The sequence below is a fragment of the Arvicola amphibius genome, chromosome 2, assembly GCF_903992535.2.
Source record: "Arvicola amphibius chromosome 2, mArvAmp1.2, whole genome shotgun sequence".
Taxonomy (NCBI): domain Eukaryota; kingdom Metazoa; phylum Chordata; class Mammalia; order Rodentia; family Cricetidae; genus Arvicola; species Arvicola amphibius.
Window position 1 is genome coordinate 28,620,295 of NC_052048.2, and position 13,270 is coordinate 28,633,564.

A 13,270-nucleotide genomic window follows, 5' to 3' on the forward strand; every position below is an offset into this window, starting at 1 on the left:
TAAACTCTGACTCGCACCCACGGACATCGAGGGAAGCACCCCCGGCCGCGGCGGCCCACCCCTCTGCCGATCTCTACGGGAAACATCGAGGAAGGTGGGTGAGTTGGGCCGGGGGCTTTCTGCCCGTACTGTTTACATTGTGTTCCCGGCCGAACCACAACTCCCAAGATGCACCGGGGTTCTAAAGCCACCGGAGGGGAGGCTTCCGGTTTAGACCAGCACGGCTGCGCACGGGGTGTGGTCTTACTGGCTCGACCCGCCTCGTGCGATGCGCGTCACGGCGACGCGCGGGCGCGGGGGCGGGGAGACGCGGCGGTGGCGGCGGCGGCGGTCGCGGCGGCGCGAGCACAGTCCCGACGCGGTACCGCGGTGGCGGCGGCGGCGGCGGCTCCAGCGAGCGGCCCCCTCCCTCCGCGCCCCCTCTCCCCTCCCCGAGGCGCTGCTTCTCGAGGCGCCGGAGCCGCGCGGCTAGGCGGCGGCCAACTCGGGTGAGGGGCTGTGGCGCGAGCGTGGCTTCCCGGGCTCAGCAGATTGCCGGGGTCGGAGGGAGGTGAGGGCTGAGGGACAGGTGTCCCCGGCGCGGGCCGGGAGCGCGCGCCCGGCCGGCTCTGAGCTTGGCCGGAACTCTGACCGGCGGCCGCGCGTCCGCTGCGGGGACCGGAGCGGCGGCCAGGGCGGGGGGAGGGCGGGGAGGGGGCTGGGGCCGCGCTCCGTGCAGCTGCGGTGGCGGGCGCCTGCTGTCCTTTGCCCCCCGTTCCGACTCTCGTCGCCTTCGGGGCCGGCATTCCTGTGACGGCCCGTGCCGAGAATGCTCCCGCCCCAAGTCTAGATGGTGTCTTCTGCCACTTCTAGGGATTTCTCCAGCCAGCCTTGCTTCGGAGGGGTTGCGCTCAGCGCTACTTTTCCAGCCACTGGGACGGGAAGGTTGTCCTCACCTCTCCTTCGGTGGCGCTTCTGGCAGCCACGGCGGGACAGTTCTTGGGCCGGGTTCCTCAGCCCCTTTGGGTTTTTATCTGCCAGCGTTAGCTTGCTAGGGAATTGCTGGTAACGGTTCTAGACTAAGTTTTGAAGACAGCGTTGGATTAGGCAGTTGATGCATTTCTTCCTTAGGCTTTTTTTGGCCTTGACTCAAACGTTTGCTTTTGGAGTTTGAAAACTTTTTGAGTGGGTTGGGCAATGAATTTTTTTTTTTTTTTAGTCGATTACATGGTCAGTTGGGATTTGATAGGTACAGTGCTTCACTGGAGGGTTTAATATTTTAGTAGGACAATCTTTTAGATTTATTTTTTTCTTCAGATGTCTCATTTAAAAAAAGCTTCAAACAATTAAAATTATCTGTTTATTATCGTATGTGCTCATTATGTGTGTGTGTCCGGGGGGACGCATGTGTCCATGTGCTAGTGGAGGTCAGAGGGCAGCTTTATAGAGTTGGTTCTCGTCTATATTTATGTGGGTTCTGGGAGTCAAACTCAGGTGGCCAGGCCTTAAAATTTTGTATAGCAAGGTCCTTTACTCGCTTGGCCATCTGGCCATCTTTCATTCTTCCGTTATTATCTTTACCCTATTATCCTAAAGCAGACTGCCTACCCCTACTCACCAAGAAACAAGTTAAAATTACTGCCAAGTCTTTATCATACTTAAAATTATTAGATCATAAAATTCTTCCGAATTAAATGGTTTCTCCCCCCCATTTTGGGGGGGGGGTGATAACAGGTTCTCACTCTGTAGCCTAAACATTTGCCTCAGACTAACAAGACTCTTGCTTTAGCCTTCTGAGTGTTGGCATGAGTCGTCTACCGCGTTGGGCCCTAGTGAAAAACGTTAAAAGGAACTTCCCATAACCTAGCTTTTTTTTTTTTATTTTTTTATTTTTTTGAGACAAGCTGTATCTGTGTAACTCAGGCAAGCCTTAGATTCTTACTATTGCCTCCAACTCCAGAGTCCTGGTATTATGGACAAGTGCTCTACTTGTAAACTTTTTATTCTCTTTTGAAACATGGTTTCACTGGAACTCACTAGGTAGACCAGGCTGGCTTGAACTCAGAGATCCACCTGCTTCTGTCTCCCAAGTGGTGGGATTAAAAGTATGCATCATCACCACCACCACTCAAAAAAAAAAAAAAAAAAAAAAAAAAAACTCAAAGCCTTAATATTTAAAGGGGAGTTATTTGTCAGTTCTAAAGTTTCAATTGCCTTTTTACCAGAGGCTACCTTAAGATCTTGTCGTACATCCCGCTCACTTCTACCCTGCCTGTAGAATGTAATAGGGCTGATTGTGAGTGAACTGTGACCCAGAATTATTTCAGCAGCAGGGACTTCCACAGTAGGCTTTAGCAGGTTGGTGGTAAATTATGAAATTTGAGAAATTCAAATTAAATATGGAAGATATTTTCCCAGTGTCTGTAACTGGCTACCCACCAGTTAATATGTCAGGCTTTGGGCTACTTAGTAGCAGATTTTATCTTCTGTGGATGAGAGTAAGATTTCCAGAGCTTAATGAGTTTGTGTTTTTCCATCCTTGTGCTCATTTTGTAAACTTAAACACGGATGGATTTTTTTTTTTTGCCCATGAGTAGTATCAGTTTATGTAATGCACTTAGTATAAATCATGTTTTGTTTTCAAAAAGGAAAATACTTTCATTTCCTTTATTTAGGAGGTTGACTTAACAGCTTCCAGGTCAAGTCCTGCGGGCTGCCTGCTGTAAATAAGGTTTTACTAGGGTATAGCCACATGCAGTTGTTTAGTAGTATCTGTGCCTGCTGTTGTGGTTCAAAGTTGAGTTGTTTCATGGTTGGCACAGAGACTCATAGACTGTAAAACCTATTTTTTTTTTATTATCTAGCTCTCAAGAGAAAGAAGAAAGGCAGTGTGGTGGGGGCTGCTGGCTTTGTTTGTATGTGCTGACTGCTAGCCTAGCTCAAGTTCAGTGAGAGACAGTATCTCTGAGGAATAAGGTGAAGAGTGATGGGCCAGAAAGCCTAATGCCCTCCATGGTGTGCATGGGCATGAATTCATTCCTTCCCTCCCCCTGACAAGTGGGGTGTGTGCACACACACAGTTAGTTGTTCTTCGTTTCTATTTTAGTCTATCTCCCTTTGGGCATTTTTGGATGGTCAGTTATTTTCTTTTTTGTACTTTGTAGATTTTTCTGAAAGTTACTGCAGCTTTGGATCTCTTACTCCCTGGGCATGTTTGGCTTCTTGGAAGTTTCTTGCTGCATCTTTCTGAAACAAGTCCTTTGCCACCCACTCACCCTTGATGTCCTTGTCCAAAGTGGGACTCCCCTGCCATCAGCATTCTCATACTTTTTCACAGCCTTTAGAACTTGGAATCAAATCTTTAGCATTCAGCTCCCGTATTTTTGCATCTTTGATTTTATGTAGACTTCTGTGGGCTTGCCTAAAACTTCCAAGGAAAACATTTGAAGATTGAGAAGAAATATATCAAAATAACAGCATACATTATCATTTTGGGGGCTGTGTATGGTGGGGGAAGGATAATGAGAAGGGGGTATATGTGACCTAGAGTCACCATCACTTTTTAAAAATCTTGTTTTATGCTAGACTAAGTCTTGAGCAAGTCTTCCAGACCTGGCTAGAAAACATTGGGCTGTTAGTTTTTGTTGTTTGTTTGTTTTTAAAATAAATGTGTGGCAGGTATGCATTATTGTTTAGGGAGCATGCATTCCCTGGCACACATTGCAAGTCAGAAGACAACTTTGGAGTCGAGTCTGTTCTATTTTTATATGAGTTCCAGGGATCAAACTCAGGTCATCAGGCTTGCTCACCAAGTAACTGCCTCTATAACTGCTGAGCTGGCCCTATTATCACTTTAAAAAAAAAAACAAACCCAAAACATTAATATTAATTACTGCTGTTAGGATTGGCCTCCTCCTCCCCTTTTTTCTTATTTTTTTTTTCTGACTCTGAGTCTGGTCATTTAGCTTAAGTATAGCCCAGGCTGGCCTTTGGACTCTTGATCGTCTTACCTGGCCCTCTTGAATGCTTGGATCATTGGCACTGTGTTCAAGTGACAGAATGTTAACAGAACTGCTCATTCATTTCCCAGCCACCGAGACCCAAATAATCACACAGAAACTATATTAATTATAACACTGTTTGGCCTGTTAGCTCAGGCTTCTTATTAAGTAACTCTTAAATCTTAAATTCACCCATTTCTATTCATTTATATTTTACCATGAGGCTTGTGGTTTGTTACCTCTTGCTTCTTGGGCAGCTACATGGAGTTTCTTTGACTCCACCTACTCTCTATATATCTCTTCCAGCCTTACTATATTCTGCTCTGCAATATACCGAAGCAGCTTCTTAACCAAATGGCAATAAAACATATTCCTAGTATACAGAGGGGAATCCCACATCAACAGAAATCTTGACGATAACTTGGTTGGTCACAGTTATAAACTGACTGATCATTGGAACTACTAGGTGATAAAATGCTTAGGCAGCAGTCAGAAGTGTTGTTACTTTATGTTTGTGGAGACAGAAGACATAGACATTAGGAAGCTTATGAATTCCTACCTCTCTGGTGATGAGCTCTCCAGAGCTTTATCTTCATTTTAAACTCCTTAGAGGCTGAGTGTGGTAGTACAGTCCCAGCTCTTGGGAGGTGGAAGCCAAGAGATCAGGAATTCAAAGTTATCCTTTGGCAACGTGGGATGATCATACCAATCTGGAACTCATGAGACCCTGTCCCAAAAACCAAAAGAGGGATGGTGGCATGTTTCTAGAGATTCAGTTTAGTAAAGTGCTTTCCAGGCAAGCATAAGGACCTGAAGTCAGCTTTGAGAACCATATAGAGTAGTTGTGCATGGTGACTGGACAGGCGGATCTCTGGGGTTTATGAGCCAGCCTATAGGCATAGCTGTCAAGTACTAAGTGAGAAATCCTGTTTCTAAAACCGAGATGAATGACACAGGAGGCTATCCTCTGGCATGTGACTGACATTTTCACATCTACACATAATACCTGCAAATATATGAGTACTGATATTTTTGGTTCAGGGAGATAGTGGAGAGAACCCTTTTCTGCAGGTTGTCCTATGACCCACATGTACACCATGACACGCATACACATACATTTACAAAAAGTATTAACTGCTCAAACACCCTCCTAAACCCTCATGTTCTTTAAAAACAGAAATGCTTTACATAGACTTTTTTAGTTGCTTTAGTGGCTTTTGGGGATTGTAAATCATGTGAATAGTTGAAAAATTAAAGCCATTTTTTCTTAATTTGTGTTTTGGACATGTTCATAATCTTTCCAGCTTCACGTTTTGTACCTTCTTCCCCATGATATATTATGATAAGGTCTGTTGCTCCTTTAGCCTTGGATTTGGAGGCACGGTCTGTTTCTCCTTTCTCTTTCCTTAGGGAGAAGTCAAAGCAGTGAGTTTTGTGTAGTATTTCCTACCTGTGACCTCAGTACTCTGTGTGCTAAGGCCTATGAATTGAGAGTTCTGGGCCAGCTTCGCCTAAGTCACAAGACTGTCTCATTTAAAGAAAAGTAAAAGGCAAGGAAGGAACCACCGTCTTAGTGACTTAGAGAAACATGCAGTTGTGGTAACACTGTCAGTTTTGACATTGCATCCAGAGAGATCTCGGCTGTACTTACATTAATGTCACAACATGGCATTCATGAAATTGCATCTTCATTCATTTTGTTGTTTTATATTTGCATTCTTCATATCAGTCATGATAAAAATATATAAAATTTGAGAAACTCATTATGGCACCTAGGAAATTTGATTATTGGAGGAATTCTTCAGTGACAGGCTTTGTCAGGTGTTACTGCTAGAAGGTCCGTATTTCAGGTGTAATTGCAGGAAAGCAGATGGGCGGCTCCTGAGGAAAGGTACCTAGATGATCTGGGGCAGCCTTGCCAGCCAGCTGTAAACACCAGCCGCTCTTGTTTTTGCTGGCTTTATTTGGTTGTAACTTGGTTTCTCCACTTTGAATTTCTCCCATCTTGGCTGTGGCATGGAATTGTGCTTCCCGATGTGAAGTAGCACTTGGAAGCTCAGCAGGTGATGCTATATTATATTGACTTACAGTAGTGTATTTAAAAAAAAACAATGTTTATGGGTTTCGTTCTATGTCAGTAAATTGTCATCTACTCTGTTTGTTGTTTTGGTGGTGTTGGGAATTGAATACAGGTCTCTTGACACTGACCTATGTCTCTAGCTGCTGCTGCTGCTTTTTTTTTTTTTTTTGGTTTTTCGAGACAGGGTTTCTCTGCAGCTTTTTTAGAGCCTGGCCTGGAACTAGCTCTTGTAGACCAGGCTGGCCTCGAACTCACAGAGATCCGCCTGCCTCTGCCTCCCGAGTGCTGGGATAAAAGGCGTGCGCCACCACCGCCCGGCTGCTGCTGCTTTTGTATTTTATTACCTTTTTGACATAAGAGTCTTATGAGGTAGCCTAGGCCTGGCCATCAACTTTGGATTCTCCCATTTCAGTCTAAGTGCTGGAATTAAAACCATGTGTCAGGTATTACTACCTCCTGCCCCTGCTTTTCCTAGTGTTTTTGTTTGTTTGCTTGTTTTATTTTGACACAGTCTCCTGTTTCCCAAATTGGCGTTGAACTCAGTATATAGCTAAGGATGGTCCTGAAACTCCCAATCATTGTTTTCGTCTCTGGGCGCTAAGAGTGCAGATCTGTACCACATCCCATTAATTTTTTCTTAAAACTTAACCACGTAACTAAGGTTGGCCTTGAACTCAGGACAATACCATCTTGGCCCCAAGAGTATTGTGATTATAGATCTGAGTCATCACACCTGGTCATACACTATGAATATAGTCATTAGTCTAACATTTTCTCTAGTTTTGATAGGCATTTGAATTGTTGCCAAGTCGGACCTGGTGGTGTGATCCCAGTTATTTGGGAGTCTGAGGCAGCAGAATCACAAATTCAAGGCCTAACTGTATACTTTATTGAAACTGTCTCAAAAAATAAGAAGAAAAATTGTTTGGGGATATATAACTCAGTGGTATGTAGCTGTTTGCTTGATTTGGGTGAAAATATTGAGATTAAACTAAGCTAATGAAACCTTGGACAGTTAGATTGTCTGACATTGCCCTTTTTAAATCAATAACTTATGAATTATATTTAGAATAATAAGTCTCACTTGTGGTTTAATTAGCTGGAGTAGGTGCAGTAACCGAGTAGATATCACGGTGCACTTGGAGCCATGTGCTTGGTTTAGATCTGATTGAGGTTAAATGCTGAAAAAATATGCTTAAATCAAGAAGTTGTTTAGTATAAATCACAGACTGTGTGCTCCGTGAAGGTCCTTGGCTATTCAACAGCCCCATGGGACAGTTGGTGGACAAAGATGGCATCTCCTGTTCAGGACAGAGGGTGTGTTGTCCACCGCAGTGGCGGATCTGGGCTGGGTGCAAGCTCCTCAGCCGCCACCGCCGGCGGTGGCCAGCGAGCTCCTCAGCTCTTTCTGCGTCAGCCTCCCACGTCTCTCCACCTGCCCAGTGCTTCCTCGAGCTGGACCCCAGGGCCACTGTGTGGGAATTCTATGCCTGAATGAGCATGGCATAGCCACCATTGGCCAGAGCTGCCAGAGACTCAAGTGGACCTACATTGGGCACCAACTGTAGCTGTTTGCTTGATTTGGGAAATAACCAGGCCAGATTAAAGATAAACAATTATATTTTTAATTGTTATAAGGGGAAAAACTTATGCCACAAGAATGGGAAGTCCAGGTTCCACTGTGTCCCACGGAATCACCCAGAGTGCATGCACCTGGTCTGTCCCAGTTTTTCTTCCTGGGCTCCAGGAAGCCACGCCTTAACTAGGTTCCACTTCTTAAAGGTGATTGGTTAACAGAGCTTCCCCCATCAGTGGTAGAGAATTCGCCTAGTATGTGTGGGGTCCTAGATTTAATCAAAACCCAAAACTACCAAAAACAATCAGAATGATTCCATTTTTTCCTGTGATGATATCAATGCTAGGGCCAGCTAGGTGACTCTTCAGGTAAAGGCATTTGCTGCCAAGTCTGATGACCTGAGTTTGATCTTCAGGGCTGACATGGTGGAACTCCTGCAAGTTGTCCACATATACTCTCACAGCTAAATAGATGTAATACCCTCTCCCCCCCAAAAAGCCCTAATACTACATTGAACATTCCTCATCAGGATTTCTTGCTCTTGTATTTAAGATATTTGGTGTGTTGGTGATGATGTGTGTGTGTGCGTTGCTGGAAATTGAGTCCAGGGCCTCATGTGTGCCAGGCAACGCATTCTGTTTTTTGGAGACAGGGTTTCTTTGTGTGATAGAACCCTGGCTGTCCTGGAACTTGCTTTGTAGACCAGGGTAAAGCCTCGAACTCACAGAGATCCACCTGCCTCTGCCTCCTGAATGCTACATTAAAGGCGTGCGTCACCATAGGCTAGGTGAGCACTCTTACATGTACCTACACTCTCAGTCCTGCAAATGTTTTTCTTCCTCAGACACAGGGTCCTGCTGTATATTCCAGGTTGTCCTTTAACTAAGTATGCAATCCATTTGACTTTGAACCCCAATTTTGCTACCAGAGTGCTGAGATTATAGACGTGTACAGCCCTACAAGTGCTAACAAACTGTGTATGGGGAATCGTTAGGGGTGTGGTGTCAGTTTAAGGTTAAGACAGAAAATATAAGTAGTAGGTTGGATTGTAGGCAGTAAGGCAAAATGTGTGAAGCTGAAACTGTTTTGTATATATGTATACTTACTGAGTTAGAAATTTGGTCCTTTGGGTCGGGGATTTAGGCCACTCACTAGTTTAGAGAAAATACTTGAGTTAGGAGTGGTGGCCCCCACATTTAATCCCTGGGGAAGAGGCAAGCAGTCTATAAAGTGAGTTCCAAGACAGCCAAGCTTACATAGAAAAACCTTGTCTTGAAAAACAAACAAAACAGAACAGAACAAAACAATACCAAAGGAAAAAGAAAGAAAATACTTAATGTGCTGTTTTGTTAAAAAGCCAGGTATGTTAGTTATTAAGGTTGTCAATGAAATAACCATATTCTAAATGGTCAAACAACAAATTTGTTTTCTGAGTCCAGAATTCCAAGTTTAAAATGTCAGCAGATGGGCTGCTTCTCTTGTCTTGACGGTGTCTTTATTCTGGGCATGCATCACTAGTGTCTTCCTCTTATAAAAACATCAGTCAGACTGAATTAGAGCCAGGCACCCCCACCCTCTCCCGATTTTTTTTCTGGAGACAGATTCTAGCTATGTAGCCCAAGCTGGTCTGGAGTTCACTGTGGAGACCACGCTGCCTCCTGAGTACTGGGATTAGAGACCTAGCTATCACATCCCACACCCAGTCTAGGGGCCCTACTCTTGCTACTTCAGTTAGCTATAATTACCACTTTAAAGGCCCTTTGTCTAAATATAGTCATAGAGGCTAGAGAGATTGGCAGAGTATTTGCTGTTCTTCCAGTCTCAGAGTATCCACTGCCCTCTTCTGGCCTCCTTGGACACTGCACACACGGTGCACAGATGTGTAAAAATGAAATCAAATCAAACCTTATGGCTTAAGGTACTGGGGATTAGGGTTTCAACAGGAATTTTGAAGGGCTATGTATTTGTACCATCAAGGATTTTCTGCTGCGAACTTTACCCATGCTGTTCAGGTCATGAATGATGAACAAGGTAGTTTTTTTGGGGGGAGGCTGGGAGATAGGAAGATAATTTCAGGAAAGTCAGGCACAATGGTACAAGTCTTTAAAAATAACTCTTGGAAGATAGAGGTAGAAGGATCAGGAATTCAGAGTCATTCTTGGGAGCCAGTGAGGTGGCTCAGTAAGTAAAGGCACCTGTTGCCAAGCCTGATGGCTTTAGTATAATTTCCTCAAATTGTCCTCTCACTTCCACATGGTTGCATGTATGTGCCCCATCCACCAAAATAAAGAAATAACCATAATTAAAAATAACACCAAGCCAACAACAACAGAGTCATCCTCAGCTACATAGTAAGTTTTAAACCAGCTGGGTTTTGTGAGACCTTATCTCAAGAAAACCCAAACACAGAACCTAAATAAGTGATGCCAGAAGAAAGGTAACAGCTAGGAAGACTTTCAACAGCATAAAGTATTAATATAATTGTTAGGAGAAATGAGGTCTGCTATATTTAGGTAAAAGTGGAAAAATTAGCCTTTGCCTAAAAGGAGACCTTTTACCTGAGAGGTAAATGATAAACGAGGTCTGATTAATTTCACGCCAAGGCCTGTTTCTAAATCATGAAGCTGGTAAGATTGGTGTGGGAGTCGGCAAATGCTGAAACCCTAGCACTGAGAACGTAGAGGCATGAGGATCAAAAGCCTCAGGTACATAGTAAATTCAGGGTCAGACTGGCTTTTAAAAAGTGATTTATTTTTATTTTATGTGCATTGGTGTTTTGCCTGCGTGTGTGTCTGTGTGTCTGATTCACTGGAATTAGCGTTATAGACAGTTGTGAGCTGCCATGTGGGTGTCAGGTCCTCTGGAAAGAGCAGCCAGTGCTCTTAATTGCAGAGCCATCTTGCAAGCCCTGAATGCAGATTTCTTAAGAGGGACCCTAGAGCCAGAAAGAAGTGGGTTGATATATTGAAATTGTTGAAAAGCAAAGCAAAACATGTATTTACCAAGAATTTCTGTATATCAGAACTGTCAAAAATAAAGCAGTTAAGTCATTTCTAGAGAAACAATTGCTGTGAGGCCAGCTGTATAGAATGAAATCAAATGCCGGAGAAGAGCCTTTGAGTTAAGGGAGCCACTGGCTGGTAACTTGGAGAAAATGGTGTGTATTAAATGCAAAGTATTATGATGAAACCGTGTATGGATATTTTAACAAAGAAGTAGGCATAAAAAGGAACCAAAGAAATTTCGAACAATATAATAGCAGAGTTGAGGAAGTCTCTAGAGTTTAGCAGCTTGTAACTGTTGCTCTCTATATAATTCATCTGCTTTATTTATAGAATTACAAGATGAAGGAATAAAAGTTATCTATATTTATTTACATCCATTCATCTCCTATTTATTTATTTTAGACAGGTTTTGTAGCCCAGGCTTGTAGCTGAGGATGAATCTGAGCTTCTGACCCTGCTTTCTGCCTTCCAAGTGCTGGGATATAGACTTGTGCCACCACACCCAGTTTATGTGGTGATAGAGATGGAGGCCAGGACTTAGTATATTTAGGCAAGCACTGCCAACTGAGTTATGTTCCTAGCCCCAAAGATATAATTTGTTACTTCAGAAACATAAAGCAGTGAGTGAGTGGGGAGCTTTGTAGCAGTATGTTTATAATGCAGTTGAAATTAAATTCATGTCTTAATCTGTTTCGTGTTGCTATGACAAAGTACTTTAGTTAGGGGAAGAATAGACTTATTTTCTCATAGTTCTCATAGCAAGGAAGCTCAAGATTCAGGCACTGGCAACTTTGGTGTGTGATGAGGACTGCTGGTTCCAAGAGGGCACTTTTTGCTGTGCTCTCTGGAGAGGTATATTCTTGCAGTAGTAAAGGGCTATACTTTACTGTTGTCTATTCCTTGCAGATTTTTTTGTTGGAAACTGGACGTTAGATCATCTGAATACTTGTTGCACCTTCCTTCAAGGTTACTATGCACTTGTTTATTTGCTTAGTGATTAACAGGCTTATTTTAGTGAGGTGTGTTTACCCCTTCTGTATCCTGCACCACTTGATCCTGGAAACCTGACTGGGGCAGCAAAGTTTTTGGTAACCTTAAGGTTAACCTAAATTGTCCCCCCCCCCTTTTTTCCTCATTGTGATACAAGGTCTCACAATATAGCCTTGGTTAGCCTAGAACTTGCTACGTAGACCTGCAACTCACAGAGATCAGCCTGCCTTGGTGGTGTATACTTTTTAATTCTATCTAGCAGTTGGAGGCCAGCCTGTCTACTTAGAGTTCAGGATAGCCAAGGCTACACAGAGAAACCCTGTTTTGGAGAAAAAAACAAAAGAAGTGTGCTACCGTGCTCAGCTACCCTTCCACCCTCCCTCCCTCTCTCTCTGATTAACATTTTTTGAGCTTTATGTGGTTTTTTTTTTATATTTTTATTTGGGGGGGGGTGTTTCGAGACAAGGTTTCGCTGTAGCTATCAAGCCTGTCCTGGAACTAGCTCTTGTAGGCCAGGCTGGCCTCGAACTCACAGGGATCCACCTGCTTCTGCCTCCCAAGTGCTGGGATTAAAAGTGTGCGCCATTACCTCCCGGCTTATGTATTTTTATTTTATGTGCATAGGTGTTTTGCCTGCATGTATGACTGTCTGTGCATTTATGTGCTTACATATGTGTGTACTGCTTGAGGAGGCTGGAAAAGGGCTTTGGCTCTCTTTGGAACTGGAGTTGGGATGGTTGTGAGCTACCATGTGGGTGCTGGGAATCCAACCCAGTTCTTCTAGAAGATCAGTCAGTGCTTTAACCACTGAGCTGTATCTCCAGCCTTTTCCTTTTTTCAAATCACCTTTTTATAAAGAACTTACAAATAAGAAACACTCAAATAAGGACTTGTCTAGATCCAAAGACTATACATCTAGTTTACCATTAGAATAGCCATTCTGAAGTTATGAACCTTTGCTTTGAACTTTATTCTTTCATTGTACATTTTTTTATTCACTTAAATCTTCTATAACATTCTACCGCCAAATCCAAAACTAGAAAAGTAATTAGCTTTATATTCTTTTTGACAGCTCATGTGCCTTTTCCTGCATTCTCTCCTTTATCACATATTACCCTTTTTCTCTTCTCCTTATATGTTATATTCTACCGACACATACCGTTATATATTTTTATACGTGTATATAATACAGGCTAGGATGTACCTATGACAGAATGTTTTTTCCTCCTTTCTGAGATTGGGTGGCATTGCTTAACATATATTCTATATCCATTTTTCTGAAAAGTTTGTAATTTCACTTTTAAAAAGATTTTTTTTCAGTAATGGGAATTTAGGATCCACACATGAAGTAGATAAGGTTATTCTAGGCAAACGCTATTATTGAGCTGTATCTCCAGCCCAAGATTTATTTTTAATTATATGTTTATGTGTGTCTTTTTGTTGGTACATTCACATGTTTGCCCAGGTTCCTGGAGTTCAGAAGAGAGCAGCAGATTCCCTAGAGCTTCTTCAGAAGGCTGTCAGCACTTAATGTGGGTGCTGGGAACGAAACTTGCTTGGGTCCTCTGGAAGAACATCAGTTAACTGCTGAGCCGTCTCTCCAGTCTTGATTCACTTTTTCTTTTAGGGCTGGGTAGTA

General features: G+C 43.3%; 1 protein-coding gene across 4 annotated transcripts in view; it reads left to right on the top strand.

Annotated features, from left to right (window-relative positions):
• Adipor2 (adiponectin receptor 2) overlaps positions 1 to 13,270 on the top strand; it is a 62,529-nt gene that overhangs the window by 20,881 nt on the left and 28,378 nt on the right. Inside the window, exon 1 of one of the 4 annotated variants that reach the window (XM_038317870.2) lies at positions 334 to 488. The exons of 2 other annotated variants lie outside the window; for them this stretch is intronic. The gene's annotated coding sequence lies outside the window, so the exon portion shown is untranslated. Of the gene's footprint in view, positions 1 to 333; positions 489 to 533; positions 551 to 13,270 lie in introns of those variants that run through there. One more of the 4 variants, XM_038317872.2, reaches the window with a different exon arrangement.